The sequence below is a fragment of the Leopardus geoffroyi genome, chromosome A3 (genome assembly GCF_018350155.1).
Source record: "Leopardus geoffroyi isolate Oge1 chromosome A3, O.geoffroyi_Oge1_pat1.0, whole genome shotgun sequence".
Taxonomy (NCBI): Eukaryota; Metazoa; Chordata; class Mammalia; order Carnivora; family Felidae; genus Leopardus; species Leopardus geoffroyi.
In genome coordinates, this window is record NC_059336.1 from 74,622,922 (window position 1) to 74,637,895 (window position 14,974).

Genomic DNA, 14,974 nt, shown 5'->3' on the forward strand with positions numbered 1-14,974 from the left:
TTTATTCTAGAATTCTAGCTCACTGAAATGATAAGGTTAGAATTAGAATTAATAGATATAAGAGGCATAGGATACCAAGAAGAACATAATGGTCAGATACACAATTTCAAGAATGTTACTGGTTTCCTATCTTATTGATCATTTTGCAGGTCAGTTTTTGATGATCTCATCAGAAAACTCTAATTAGTCTTCTAAAATTCCTCCAAATATAGAATTAATGAAGGGCTCTAGTATTACCTAGAAATCCTGCCCTTCTGTCAGTGGAACTTTCGGTTTACATGGGATATTTTAGACATAAAGGGTAGGGGATTTGGAAATAGAATCAAAGTGGAGATCACAGAATGGAGACTGGAAAGTCCACTGATTGCTCTCTGTCTTCATTTATCTGAATACCAAGTAGGCCTAAGAGTTAATACTTCACCATGTTTTAATTCTATCAGTGGTTTAATTTTGGAATACACTAAAACACTCTATCTAGCTTATCATAAAAATAAGTTCCATCTTATTCTCTTTCCGGAGTTCTTATCTATGATCAAGTACGTTATCTCAATTGTTTAACAGGCATTTCCTTAAGGTTTATATAGAGGTTTATATAAGGTTTATATATTTTCATAGAGAGTATTTCAGTAAAGCCAAAGAACTTGTAAACAGAATGGTTCTGGGGACCCTGAAGACTTCTGTTGGAGAAGCGATCCCAGGACCAGGACCTGAAAAGTCAGCCCATATTTTCCTATAGCTCTCATGGTCTCTTATAATTTTGGTTTAGCAGGTAGATTTGACAGATTAGGGAATTAAGTTAACAACTCTAGCAGTGTCTGGGAAATTAGGTGGTATTATGTCATTTGTGAGCTAGAAGGAATGTAATAAGGAAATAAAAATAGGTGAAGAACATGATCCCTCAAGATTTGATTGTTGCAAATATCCACTGTAATTTTCAAATAGCGTCATTTATCAAAAGTAACATAAGTCCATTTGCCCACATGTCATGATTCTAGGCTATTGGTTATTTGGAGTACCTAGTATAGTATTGCAACAGGTTTTGAAACCCCTCAGTACTGGGACATGGTGGCTGGGATGGTTGACTATGGGAGTATCATCTTTAATTACAAACTGCTACAAGGAATTTGGTGGGGAAAGAGGGATTCATGGAGTTGGATAAAAGCTCCTATACAGGCCAGTGGTTATCAAACTTGAGCATGCAGAATTGTCCAGAGGTTTATTAAAAGACTGCTGGGATATACAATCAGTTTCTAATTTAATGGCTCTAGGATGGGGCCCAAGAATTGGCACTTTTAACAAGTTCCCTGGTGATATAGTTCAGAAACTATAATTTGAGAACAACTGCTCTATCCTGGTCTGAGACTATATGGGCTATTGGAAACAAGTGATCAACCAGGACTGTGACAAAATGAGTGTGATGATCTAGAAGGAAAAAGGACCAGAATGAAGCATCTACAGAAATTCAAATCCTAGTAATTATTGGAGTTCAGGAATGTTGCTCTTTAGACATCATATTACTACAGATCTTTTAGGAATACATTTGCAACTTTCTCTTTTCATTTCCTTTCACTCCAGAAAAAAATCATAGATTAAAAACTCTTCAGTTCTCTGGATTACTTGAGTTTGGAAATAGAGCTAGTCTGCCTGTAGATGGAGCAAAGTGATAGTAAGGAAAGACAACTCAGAGACAGGCTGCTATGAAACAGGAGAATGTCAAAATCTAGGCCACAGTTTTGAGCAATCTTTGGAGCATTGTATAGGTCAAGGGCATCTCCCAGTAATTGAGGCGTCTCTAATAGAACCAAAAAGAAGAGGGTCACTTTTTCTGGAAGATCTCCCAGAGGTTTTTTTAGAGAGAGCCTCCTGGTATGTCCATTCCAGGTGACAAAAATGTTGTACAGCTAAGTGGCAGACTTATCTGTTCCTAGAGTTGATCAAACTCCTCCCTTCTCCCAAGGTTTTCACCATGCTGTTCCCACAACTCCTACCCATTCTTCGAATCTCAACCTCACCTTGTTCAGATGAGGTCTCCCCATCCTTTGCTCATAGCAGGTAACCATCTATAATTACAATGGAGATATTTACATGATTGGTTTCACAACCAGCTCCCCACTAGGGTAGGGATGGTTTGTTTACTGCTGCATTCCCGATACAGGGCCTGGTACCTCACTGGCATTAAGTACTTGTTGAAAGAAACATGAAAAGCAGCTGTACCTTACAGAGAGAACTTGAAACCAGGTTTTGTGGTCAAGCATGTTGGCTGAGCTTGGAACCTTCTTCATCCTTACCCCCTCCAGACTATCAATGTTCATTGCTAGTAGAGTGTGGGATACAAGTGCAGCAGGTTTTGAGACTATAAATTAAATAATGCCATAACCCCCAAAAGAAAGTGTGTTTTTAAGGAGAAGTTTGGGCTTCAAAAATGATTCAGAAGAATGGGTTATACAGGTACAAATTGGGTACCTGGCAAGATTACTAATATCAAAGTGCTCTAGCCAATAGAGGATTGAATCTGTAACCAGTAAAGGTTTCTTTAACCCTGCTCCACCTTCATGGAAGACAGCTCTGTCTTAGATAGGATGGACAGCTGTAGACTTCCTGAGATCTTGCAATCATCACTGGACACATAAACCCTCTTTGTTCTGTTGTTTAGTTTTGATTTTTTAATTAATTAATTAATTAAAGGAATTTAATTAATTGACAAAGGAAGACAAAGATGGCCTTTCTGGGCATTCGACGGCTATTTATTCTCCAGTAGTACAGCCTGGAGAGGGCCACAGAAAGTTCTAATCTGGATGTACAGAGAAGACAGACATTGTGAGCCTTGGGTCACTTTTAGCTTGCATAGGGGTGCTGCTAGGATGCCTTGGGCTTTTTGACTTTGTCAGTGACTTCAGAGGCCTTCTTGGTGGCAGATGGAATTTTTGCTGGCTGACTTGAGCCTGCCCACATTCCTTACTACATACATTCAGAAGCAGAGAATGATAAAATCCTTTGAAGGCAGAAGGATGACCACCATCTAGCTAGCTTGTTCTCATTAATGGAATAAATAAAACCTGCTGTCAAGTTGGGCTTACAGCATGGGGCTCCCTGCAGTACCTGAAAGCCAAGGTCAGCCTCCTGGGCCAGCTGAACTGCTAGCACTAATGGTCTAAGGAAGGCTGGTAATCTTTACTTCACTTTTTGGGCCAGGACTGAAATGTTGATTTCTAGCACTAAGAAGGTTCAGTCAAGAGTTGTCCAGGGGAATGAGCTCAGGAGGAGACCTTCGCTCATTTGGGGAACTGAAGGTAGTATGAAAACTAGGAAATCAGTGGGGAAATCAATGGATCTCTGGACTTCTGTCACTCTGGTAGAAGCCAGGGCTGGGTGTGGTGGGACACCTGCAAGCTCGAAGTGTACACCTGAGGACAAAGCCAGGGATGCTTAGAGAACGCTCAGGGCAAGTTTTAAGCACCACAGGTTTATGTGCAGTACATGCTGGGACACAACTGGTCAGGGAAGAATCAGGCAAGATCTAAAGAAGCAGCCTTGGGATGCCCTTTACATGGGGCCCCAAATAGTGAAGACTGTAGGCGACACATGGTCACCATGGTTCCTATGTGCAAAGCCAAATCCAGGTGTAGAGGTGAGGTCTGACCTGAGTAATGCTTAGAGCCACAGTGAGTTGCAATCTGTGATCAGACAGGAACACACAGGCTGGAGGATGAAGAGAGCATGGTCAGCTGCACTGAGCAGAAATAGAGTTCAGGTTTAGTGCAGCAGATCAGGATCACAGGTTCAGCACACATTTAAGGTGCAGGCCTGCAGACTGGCAGTAGGCTCTGCTTGCTTGCTCTGGGAGAGAGACCAGCTTCTTCCACTTTGATGTAGATAGTCTTCACGGTATAGGTAGTAACAAGGAAGAACAAGGGCCATACTATAGGTGCTGGCGATTGAGGTGAGGACTTGGTTCCCAGGAGCCCTAACAAGGTCTCATATAGTGAGCAAGACAGAGCCTCCATAGGAAAAGGCTGGGAACCCTGTTGCACTCTATCCTCTATTAGCACTGTCATAAACTAATCCCATCCAACAACAATATTTTGGGTGTCTCATTGACAGATATGCCAAAGCCTTCCCTTATTTCGATGCTGATTATCACCAGGGTGATAACATTTTTAAGTTTTTTTTTTTTTCAAGTCAGATTCTATGTGGCTGAAAAGATACGTGATTTTTTTTCCCCCATAAAGCAGCAAAAAAGCTAATTAGTTTTCAAAAGGAGTTGGGACTCCTAATTCCAGAGCCAGTTTTCTCTTTGGTCTTTTATACTAGCTCTCCTCTTGGTAGGAACCTGCCTGTCCTGTGGTCTATGCTTCTCAAGTTTAATTGCAAGGTTGCTATTTGGAGCCCACAACACATGTTTTTCCTTAGAGTTTATAAGTTATTAAGTTCTGAGAAAATCCTATTCGATCTATGTTACCTAGTAAACAAGTCATCCTACTTCTCTAATTAAAAAACTCTCCCCCAGTGCTTCTCAAGTCATTCACATTAAAACCCCAAATCCTTACCATGGACCACCCAGTTATTGCTCCAATTCCATCTCCTACCAGTTTCTCTTTCACTCCACTCCACTCCATCCACAGCCTTCTCGTTGGACTCATACACTGATTCTCACCTCTGACTGCCCATTAGAATCTGCTGGGCAGCTCTTAAATAGTGATGCTCAGGCCCCACACCTAGTCATTCTGATTTAATTCATCTGTGATGAAGCCCTTGCCTTTGGCCTTTCTGAAAGCTCCCCTGGTGCTTAGATGTGTAGACAGTACTGCAAACATCTACAGTACTTACCGCATATACCAACATGACCACAAACACAATTCTTGAAACATAGTATGTGCTCATCTATTTAAAATTTTTTTCTTGTCCTATTTAATTACATTAATTTTCTTTCCTTTTGAAAAAAGAATGTATCTTTTTTGAAAAATTGTCACCAAGAATTGGAATTGGTAATTTTTTAATGTTTGATGGGGAAAAAAGGCTATTTCAACTAGCAGGAAGATACAGATGATATCTGGAGAATTTCATAGCTTTAAAGGGCCCTAATGAGTGATGCAGATTAATATGAAGCCCTCTTCTTATCAGAGGTAAGTTATTTTCTGGCTTATATTTCAGTATTTGTCCTGTTAGTGTGGGAATAACTGGTCCTCAAACTGACTTCCTACTACCCAACATCACTTTCTGGCAAGGAAACCTAATAGGTCACAATAACAGATGTGTAATCTAATCAGATAGACACACAGGCTTCTTCTCTTCCTGAAGATACCCAAGGAACTACATGTCAGCCAAGACCTTTGAAATAGCATGTTTAATACATTTTGTTGCTAAAGTTAATCTTACATTAATTACAAATTTGTTCCATCTAATTGGTTTGGTGCTGCTGGGTGAATGAGAAAGAGAACTGGCCTTGATTTTTTTATCCTGAGGAATCACATTTGTTCTCAATCTTTTTCCAGAATAGTCTTCTGCCCCTGTTTCCAGGGGTCACCAAGAATTGGAGTTAGGCATGGCTCAAAAAAGTCTTGGAGGCCAGAGCCACAGTTGATTCTAAATTTCAGTATCAATTAGGACAGTTGAATGTGAAACATTCAAAGTAGGAATGAGGAAGAGACTTTCAGTGTGAGAATCTGGGCAGTTGAAGTTTGAGTAGGGCCTGGCAGATTATCCTCTTTCGGACTGCTTGGAATCTGACAGCACCCCCAGAAAGAGTGGGAGGAGCTTTCAGAAGGAAAACATTTTAGGTTTAGCTTCTAACACCAAACTCCCTTGGTTGATTTTAAAAAAAAACAACAAACAAAAAACCAAGGAGCCTTAAAGGAGTGCTATAAATGGAACATGAATCCAATAAAGACAAATTAATTCCCAAGGCTGGTTGCCTTTCTCATAGAGCAGGACTTCAGAAAAGACTTTAGTAAGATTAAAAGAGGTTGAACATGAAACAGTAACCATAGCAACTTTGCTTTTTTTTTTTTTTTGTCATGAACTAGTAATTCCGTACTGTAATTTGGGTTGTCTACAAGTCTTTTGATCCATGAGGGCAAGGAAATTGCTCTGTTTAGCATAATCCCAGAGACCACTGTGGGGGATTGTATGAACATCTCACAGTTGCCAGCTGAGATTAAGCCAACTCACAGCCATCCAGGTTAGACCTGCAAGAAGAGCATCATGTGAGCAGAGGCACATGGGTGCCTTGGGTAAAAGCATGGCGCTATTCACTGAGCACATCGGCTGAAGAGTTATGTCTCCTGGCTTTTTTCTTGATGAGACATTATCAAGCTACTTCTCTTGGTGAATTGAAACCTATATTCACACGTTGCTGGTATGTGCAGCATTGCATATCATGTCCTAATTTTTGCATTTAGAACGGATTTATTCTATTTAATCCTTACATAATAAGGAACACAAGTAAGTATAGGAGGATATAAAACCAATCACTCAAAAACCATTTATAAGCAAGCTTTATAAGGAATTTAGGAATACCAACAACACCCTAAAATAGTTCCTCAGGTAAAAAAAAAAAAAAAACAACAACCAACAAACAACAATTATGTAAGTGAAAAAGGTAATGAGCATATATATACTCACCAAAGGGGCAGGTGTGATAATGGGGGTCCAGGTCTTCACCTTTTTTAGATGGTAGTTTCTGTGTCCTTCCCTTTGCTCATGCTGCTTTATTCAGTTACAGTGGATTGGGCCATGAGCCTCCGCCCTTCTAATTCATTGAGTGGGGCTGATCAATCATAGGGATAATGATCAAGAAAGGAAGGAGGGAGAGACTGCAGAGGTTCTCCATCATCTGCTGCGGGGATTCTCAGCTTCAGGGAGTATAAGAAGCATCAGAGGACCTTGTTACAAACAGATCCCCAGAGTCCGTGTCCAGATTTTGATTTTGTATGTCTGGTTTAGGGCAAGGATTTGCATTTTGATGGGGATTTGCCCTGCCTTTCTCTCTAGTTTCATTTCATACTAGTCCATTTCTTCCCCTAAATTGTAGACTCAAGCTATAACAAACTGCTTGAAGTTCCATAATCCAATGAGCTGAATTATGCCTTTGGACATACTTGGGACAGTTTCCTCTCCTCCCTCCCTCCTTGAACAAACACATACACACACATATGCATACATACATACCTTGTGTGACTGACACACACATTCAATCTAAGACCAACACCAGACACTTTCTCTCTTCTGTCTCCCTTCTCTGTGTTCAATTTGTACCCTCTCTATTTTCACACCTGCTATACACGATGATGTTTTCTTGCTTACATGTTGTCTTCCTCATTAGACTATGACCTCCTATATGTAAGGACCACCCTTATTCATCTTTATACTCTCAGCCATACAATTCTCTGTATGGCCTCTACTACTTAAAAGTTACACAATAAACGTTTGTTGAGCTAAATGAAATGTTTGTTGAAGCAAAGTATTATAGATTCCAGCTCATAACTTGTCCCTAAATAACTGAGACTTGACAGAATTAGGATAATGATAATTTGCTTGGTTAGAAAAAAGGCTTTTCAAGGAAAAAATTCAGGCAGATATGAAGTTACAAAACAATTAAGAAAGAACAAGAGAATATAATCTTGCTTTTCATATGGACTCCTAAGTAGAAGGCTACTTGTTGAGAAATAAAAATGTCTTCTCACTGAACTTTAGCATTTAAAATACAGTCTATGTCTATTTTCTGGAGTCAAATTGCTCAGGATCAAAAAGAAATAGAGGACTTTATCCTAAGCAAAAAACAAGGGCCTATCATTTCTCATGTCTTTCTTCTCAAGGGGTTAGGATAAATCAGATCCAACTCCAAAGCAACATGCAGGCTTGTTCTTTTTTTCTTTTCTCTTAACCTTAGATTTGATTTCCCTTTCTTCCTAGAAGGTTTAACACTGAAAGTGACTGTTAAGAGATAGCAAGAATAAAGATGTAGTTCTTCTTCCCTCTACTGGAAAACATTAGAAAAAGGTCATAACTGGAAGTACTGTACATTGATGAGGAAAATAAAGAGCTGCAGGTGAACCCAAGACATAGGGTATATCATGCCCGCAACTGCAGTGGGGAAGGCACTAGGGGAAAAGTATAGACACATACTTTGCTGCCTTGCCCACCTTACTGGGTTGTTGTGATGGGCATTTAAAAGGGAAAAGGAGGGCAATGATATAAAGAAGTTTTGGTAACAAAGCTATGCTAATGTGGCTGGTTAGTCCATAGGCCAGATAAACTAAAAAAATAGTAGCAAAGTATCAAGAAGTAAGCTATTTCTAAAACCATACATCCTGTTCAAGGATTTTAGGGATATTACCAAAGGAAGGGAGACTCTAAATCCATAGTAAAGTATTCCTGCAGGCATCTTTGGGGGCATTGCAATGTATGCATTTGTGATCTTAATTCTGTAAACTCTTAGATCTTACTCTCTATAGATTTGTATTTGGATGTAACAGAAGTTTCTGTTAGGTCATTGGATCTGTTTAGACAGTTGCAATTTCAATATTTCTCTTAAGATCATGTTATTTACTCAGAGTCAGAATTATTTAGATAACTTCTGAAAACTCGGAAGGATTAACCCTCCTGCAATTGACTGTGGAAGATGGCATAAGGGGTTGGGAAGCACATGAGCTTTGGAGTGAGGTAGAGCAGGGTGTGATTCCTGGTACTACACTTACCAGCGTGGTGCTTTAAGGTGAATCATTTTGTTTCTTGGAGATTCAGTTTGTGCATTGTTAATACTTGTGGGTGACATTATTAACAACTAACTGAGATAATATTGTGGAAATGCCAACTGATACAAAATCTGATACATAATTACTCAATAAATTCTGGTTTTATTTTAATTTTACCATGATGTCCTTTGGTTAACTCAATTACTTTTTTTTTCTTTCCAACCTCTAGATTTTAGAAAAGGTGCCCAAATTCCACTCTTATATTTATGCTTATGTTATTATCTTCCTTCCTAGAAGTTTTTCTTTTCTTTTTAAAAAAATATTTATTTATTTTTTGGGAGAGTGCAAGTGAGGGAGGGGCAGAGAGAGGGGGACAGAGGATCTGAAGCAGGCTTTGCGCTGACAGACTGATAGCAGTGAGCCTGACATGGGGGTTGAACTCATGAACTGCAAGATCATGACCTGAGCTGAAGTCGGACCCTCAACTGGCTGAGCCACCCAGATGCCTCCTTCCCAGAAGCTTTTAAAATCTGCTTCTGTGCCTTGCTCAAGTTACTGACTTATTAATGATGTACCAGGGTGCTCTAGGGTGTTGGCCAAGAGGTGTATCTATTTCTACACTGAGGGGCTTCTGAGTTTGCATGATGCTTATGGTTTCTCTGAACCAATGGTATCCAGAGTTGACATAAGCCATTTTATAATTCAGTTTTCTCTTCTTTATGGATACAAGTGTTCTGTCATTTGAGACATGCTGCTTAGAAATCTAGTTCTCCCTTAGCCTTCAGGTCAGAATTCTGAAACAGCTCAGGTCTTTGGGTACTCAGATTCACACTGGTGCTGGAGTGGTACTAATTTTGTTACATTTGAGTGTCTTTTGCAATCCCTCTTTTGGAAATTAGCTGAAAACAAAGGCAGAAAAGTCTATGAAAACCAACTGAAAAGGTGCTGATGGGTGAGAGGACTTATAAGAACCCCTTCAACAGGGCTCTGTTCTATATCCCAATTTCCTAGCAGATGTGGGGACCACTTCAAGTTTCTTCAAACAAACTTCCTCTCTCTGATTTCTGGGTGGGAGTCACTCTCCAGACAATAATCTTTTTCATGTCTGCTTCCTTTTTACCTTGCCTTCTTGTTCTTTTTGGGATCGGGACTCTGAATCCCCCAAGGCTTGAAAGATAGCCAAACATTATTTATTATTTTTGTAGCTTTGTAGGCATTCAAAAAATGTTTGGCTTTGAATTGGTTTCAATAAAATAGTTGGCTGGAGTTACAAATGAGCATTTTGGCTGGAATTTTGCTAAATACCAGTTTGAAGCTGAATTTTGGTAAAGCTGCCCTGAATACATCTATCTTTGTCAATGGATTTGTTTGTTTATTAAGTGCATACTTTCTGGATTTTTGTGGGAAGAGAAGGTCAGACAGAGGAGCATGAGGATTAGAAGTGATTACGAATAGAGAAAAGGATTCATGGAGAATGGTGTCTAGAGATAAGGCGTTACGAGAAGGGAGTCTGAGTCATACTGTGCATAAGTGGGTGTCCAGCCCAAAGCCAAAGCCAGAACTGCCATTGAGCTGAGCTTCCCATTGGCATGTTTTCCACATTCTGAATGGTGGAGACATTCTTAAATAGGTAGTCACAATTAATGACAGAGCAAAAGTGTAATTGATATAAAGAATGGTTCTCATAAAAAAGGGCTTTTTCATACTCTTCTAGTTTAAGCTTCTAGAAAGTCTTAAAAAGAAGCCAGCCCTAGTTCAAGGGACACAGTACATCTTTCATAACTGAAGCAAAGCAGATGAATAAATAACCTCTTCAAGGAAAGCCATTAGCAAGTTGGATAATGATATTGACATGAGTAATTGGAGAGAAATAAATAAACTAGTTGCTATTAGAATATTCACTAAGGATTGCCTGTGTATAATTGGGTGTAACTCTTAAGACTTGGTGTATGCCACCTTCCATTTCTTAAAAAAGAAAGGATATTTTGAAGGTCCTCTTTCTGGAGACCAAAGACATGAGGCATTGATCATGACTCAGTGGGGTTGTAGTCTTAGTGTCTGAATCATTTCAAACCTACCTTCTTTTGTAGAGTGCACCTATAGTAAAAGAAGGAGGGAAGTTTATGCTGGAAATTTTTAGGAGACAGTGTCTAGAATTCCAGACCTCTCAAGATTCTTACAACGGAGAAGAAACTTTAGTCTATAAATTTGTCACAATTTTCCAAGATGATTCTTCATTTGGGATGATGGAGGAGATGCTAAAGGCAACAAACACAAAAGAGTAGAAGATGATTAGGTCCTTGAAGCCTGCAAATCGTTAGGTCTCAAAGATGAAACGCTGGACAAAGTTGGGACAAGGTTGACTTACCCATTGTCTGCTCCTTAGAGGCAAGGGTCAGGTTTGAGATTTCTTCTGTAGTTGGAACCCAATGGCTTCTTATTGAGGGGCCGAGTGTCATGCCACAATCTGGCAGGATGCACATCCTGCAAGAAGGTGGTTTTTTCAGAAGAAACACATCTCCATGTTCAGCTTAATTGGAAGTGACCCGGCAAAATGGTGTAACCCCTACCAAACTCAGTTTTCTCATTTTAAAATGGGATCCCCGGGGCTCCTGGGTGGCGCAGTCGGTTAAGCGTCCGACTTCAGCCAGGTCACGATCTCGCGGTCCGTGAGTTCGAGCCCCGCGTTGGGCTCTGGGCTGATGGCTCAGAGCCTGGAGCCTGCTTCCGATTCTGTGTCTCCCTCTCTCTCTGCCCCTCCCCCGTTCATGCTCTGTCTCTCTCTGTCCCAAAAATAAATAAACGTTGAAAAAAAAATGGGATCCCCAAATCTATTTCATACTGTTATTAGAGGCTTCAATAAGACTATTTGTGTAAAGTGCCTAACAATGCCTGATACAGAACATGTAATAAATGGTAGCTGCTATTGTATTTTTCCCTCGGCATTACAATTTTCACAGGTTAAGAATTTGAGTTGACTCTACTGTTATAACAAACAAAAAACATCCTTAGCTAATCATACTATTACTAACAATAACAAAAGCTGCTATTTAATGAGTGATTACCATATGTCTGAGTATTTTACTTAGTATGTGTACTAAGTATTTTATGTAGATTATTTCATTTGATTTTGACAGAATCCTATCAGGGAGGTTCTTACAGGAACAAAATTGAGGGCGGCTGGGTGGCTCAGTTGGTTGAGCATCTGACCCTTGATTTTGGCTCAGGTCATGATCTCACAGTTCGTGGGATCAAGTCCCACATCAGGCTCCATGCTGAGCCTGGAATTCTCTCTCTCCCTCTCTCTCTTTGCCTCTCCCCCACTCAGTCTCATTCTCTCTGTCAAAAATAAATAAATAAACATTAAAAAAAAAGAAACAATTGAAAATGGGAGAATGTCCAATAGTAGTACTTTTCAATGGCGTTCCAAAGAAACATGGGATTCAATCTGCTGGAAATACAAGTTCCAGAGGTATAGTGAGAAAAAGAGAGAAAGAAAGTAGGAGGCACAGTAATTTTTAATCCCATGAGCTCATCTTGAAGACAAGCCTGAGAAAGCCACCCAGCCAGCACCCGGGAAAGGACAACTGAAGCTTTGTGGGCATTGGCAAGGGCAGCCGGATAACATACTGTGAGCAAAAAAGGAAGAACACAGAAATTATAGGGACCTATTAGAGAAGACAGAGGCCCAGTCAACAGAATAAATTCCTTGAGAAAAAGAAAAAAAAAGTGTAAAGGGAGAATATCTGATGAGAGGGAGGCCCTACAAACAATCTCTTGGATTGAAGTTGAAGAGTTAAAGTCCCTGCGGCGAGAAATGAGGACTCCAGGAAAGGGAAAAATAAATACTCTCCTGTGAAATCAGTTCTTCTGATTGTGGGCTTGCATGTGTTTGGGGAGGGGATGTCAGGACTCTTCATAAATATGTATGTCTAAGTTATTTTATTGAGGTAAACACACTTATAGAAAAATGTGCAAATCATGAGTGTACAGCTTGATGAATTATCACCAAGTGGACACACCCATGTAACCACCACCCAGGTCAAGAAAGAGAACATTACCATATTCATAAATATTTACTACTCCTAGTTTTCACATGCTTAGTTTCTCAAATGAGTCTGGGTCTTTCTAACATAGATATTTAAAGTCAAATGCAGCCAGTTAGGATGTTTTGTATATAAAGTGAGAAAAGAGAGCTTGTTCTAAAAGCACGTTGGGCAAAACATTTAAAATCCATACAATTCCATAAAAGTGAGATAATAAAATCTAAATGAAGTATAATTATATCTTTAAATAAGGGATAATTCTATGCACCCTCTCAAACCATTGGGACACTGAAAATTAAGTTTCAGAGGGGAGTCCCCACTAGAAAAAGGAATAGCCTGTCTTCCTTGCCTGAAGCCTTCAAAAAATATAGCATTTGGCACTGTTGCAAGCACATGGTATGCTCAACAAATATTTATCAATAACGATAATGGTGGTAAGTTACCTTTTTCGTAAAATACATGGTGATCCCTGGTTTCCTTAAACCAATAACTGGGCAAAGAAATATGACTTTTAGTTCTTCTGAAGCTCCTGGTTGAAGCTTTAGGAGAAAGAATAATCTATGAATTACTGGTGATATGTTTTAACCCCAATTGAAATTATTTTGCCCTTCACCTTCCCCCTTTCCCACAACCAAACACAGCTCTGAGTTTTGCAGAGATGAGGGGGAAGATAGAAGGAAGGAAAGAAAATGAGAAGCAAGGTGGTGAGCAACAAGTATGGGAGGGAAAAACAAAAGCTGAACTAAAACCACTCAGGAAATATCCCTTTGTACTTTTATTTGCATCAAGTAATTAATGTTATAATTTGGCATAGCAATTAACCACACTTTTTATTAGATCAGATTTCATTACGTGCTACTTTAATTTTGGTAGGTAGTCATTTGTGAGATGAAGGAAGTTATCCACAGCAGCCACTGCTGTGGGTGACCACTAAGACATAAAAGCCATTTGTCAAATGGAAAGGTTACCTATTTTTTACATATTGTAATATCCTTAATGGGTCCTTCAGGTGAAATTTTACAGAAGACAGAGTTAACAAGTGACATGGAAATTGGAAGATGAGTAATGAATTGGTAACATTTACCTGTTTAGGAGTGCAAATTCAAGCCTGGTCTTAGAAAACCCCAACATGATCCCTGCTGTGCTACAGATAGATCTTTCTTGACTTATGATGGGGTTATATCCCAGTAAACTCACTGTCTGCTGAAACTGCTATAAGTCAAAAAGGCACTTAATACATAGAACCTACAGAAAATCGTAGCTCAGCCTAGCCTACTTTCAATGTGCTCAGAACACTTAAATTTAGCTCTACAATTGGGCACAGTCCTCTAACACAAGGCCTATTTTATAATGAAGTGTTGAACATATCTTATAATTTATTAGATACTGTACTGAAGTGAGAAATAGAATGGTTGAATGGGTACAGAATGGTTGTAAGTATTTAGGTTGTTTATCCTCATTTATCGTATGCTACTGCCTACCATCATGGGAGAGTATCGTACCATGTATCCTTAACCTGAGAAAACCTCAAAATTCAAAATGCAAAGTATGTTTTTTACTGAATGTGTATCACTTTTACACCCCACCTAAGGTTGACAGATAGTTAAGTTGAACCATTGTAAGTTAGGGACCATCTTTATTAATGATTAGTTTTGCCATGCCTTTTAGGTTAGCAACAGAAATTAGGAAAAGCATCTGTTTCATAATGATGTGTGAATTTGATGGTTTGTCATGTCCTCAGGAATATAAAGGCATGCTTTTACAACTTACCCACTGGGGTTAAAGTATAAATAGATGCAGAATTCATATGAAACTTTCTTTCTTGATGCCCACTCTAGTGGTGAATTATAACTTAGCAGCTTTGATTTCGAGTCAGCCATTGGGTTTGTATGAGAAACTGAATAGTTTGACACTTTTCTAGGAATATAGACAGTTCAAGTAGTAACAAGTGTCATATGGTACAAAGAAAACTGAAGTCTAGCTTCAGGCTTACCACTAACCAGTTGTGTGACCTGGGGCCACTGAACGCCTCTGGGCCTTAAAATTGGGTGGTTAAAATGATGGGCTTTGGAGCCGAACAAATCCAGTTCAAGGCCCTTATTAAACCTCTAAGAGCTTCAGTTTCTCATCTGCAAAATGGTACCATTAATAATACAAGATTGTTAGAAAGATTAAATGGGACAGTGCATGTGAAAGGCCCAGCATGCAATCAGCGCTCAATAAATAATAGAATTG

At 39.4% G+C, this 14,974-nt stretch overlaps 1 long non-coding RNA gene across 1 annotated transcript in view; it reads right to left on the reverse strand.

The window, feature by feature from the left end:
- The window catches only part of LOC123580806, a 30,320-nt gene extending 15,559 nt beyond the window's left edge, over positions 1-14,761 (reverse strand). Inside the window, exons 1-4 of the long non-coding RNA XR_006703464.1 lie at positions 13,183-14,761; positions 11,062-11,177; positions 10,772-10,951; positions 6,622-6,851 (exon numbers count right to left, since the gene is read on the reverse strand). This is a non-coding gene — a long non-coding RNA (uncharacterized LOC123580806). The remainder of the gene's footprint in view (positions 1-6,621; positions 6,852-10,771; positions 10,952-11,061; positions 11,178-13,182) is intronic.
- Between the last annotated feature and the right edge of the window lie 213 nt (positions 14,762-14,974).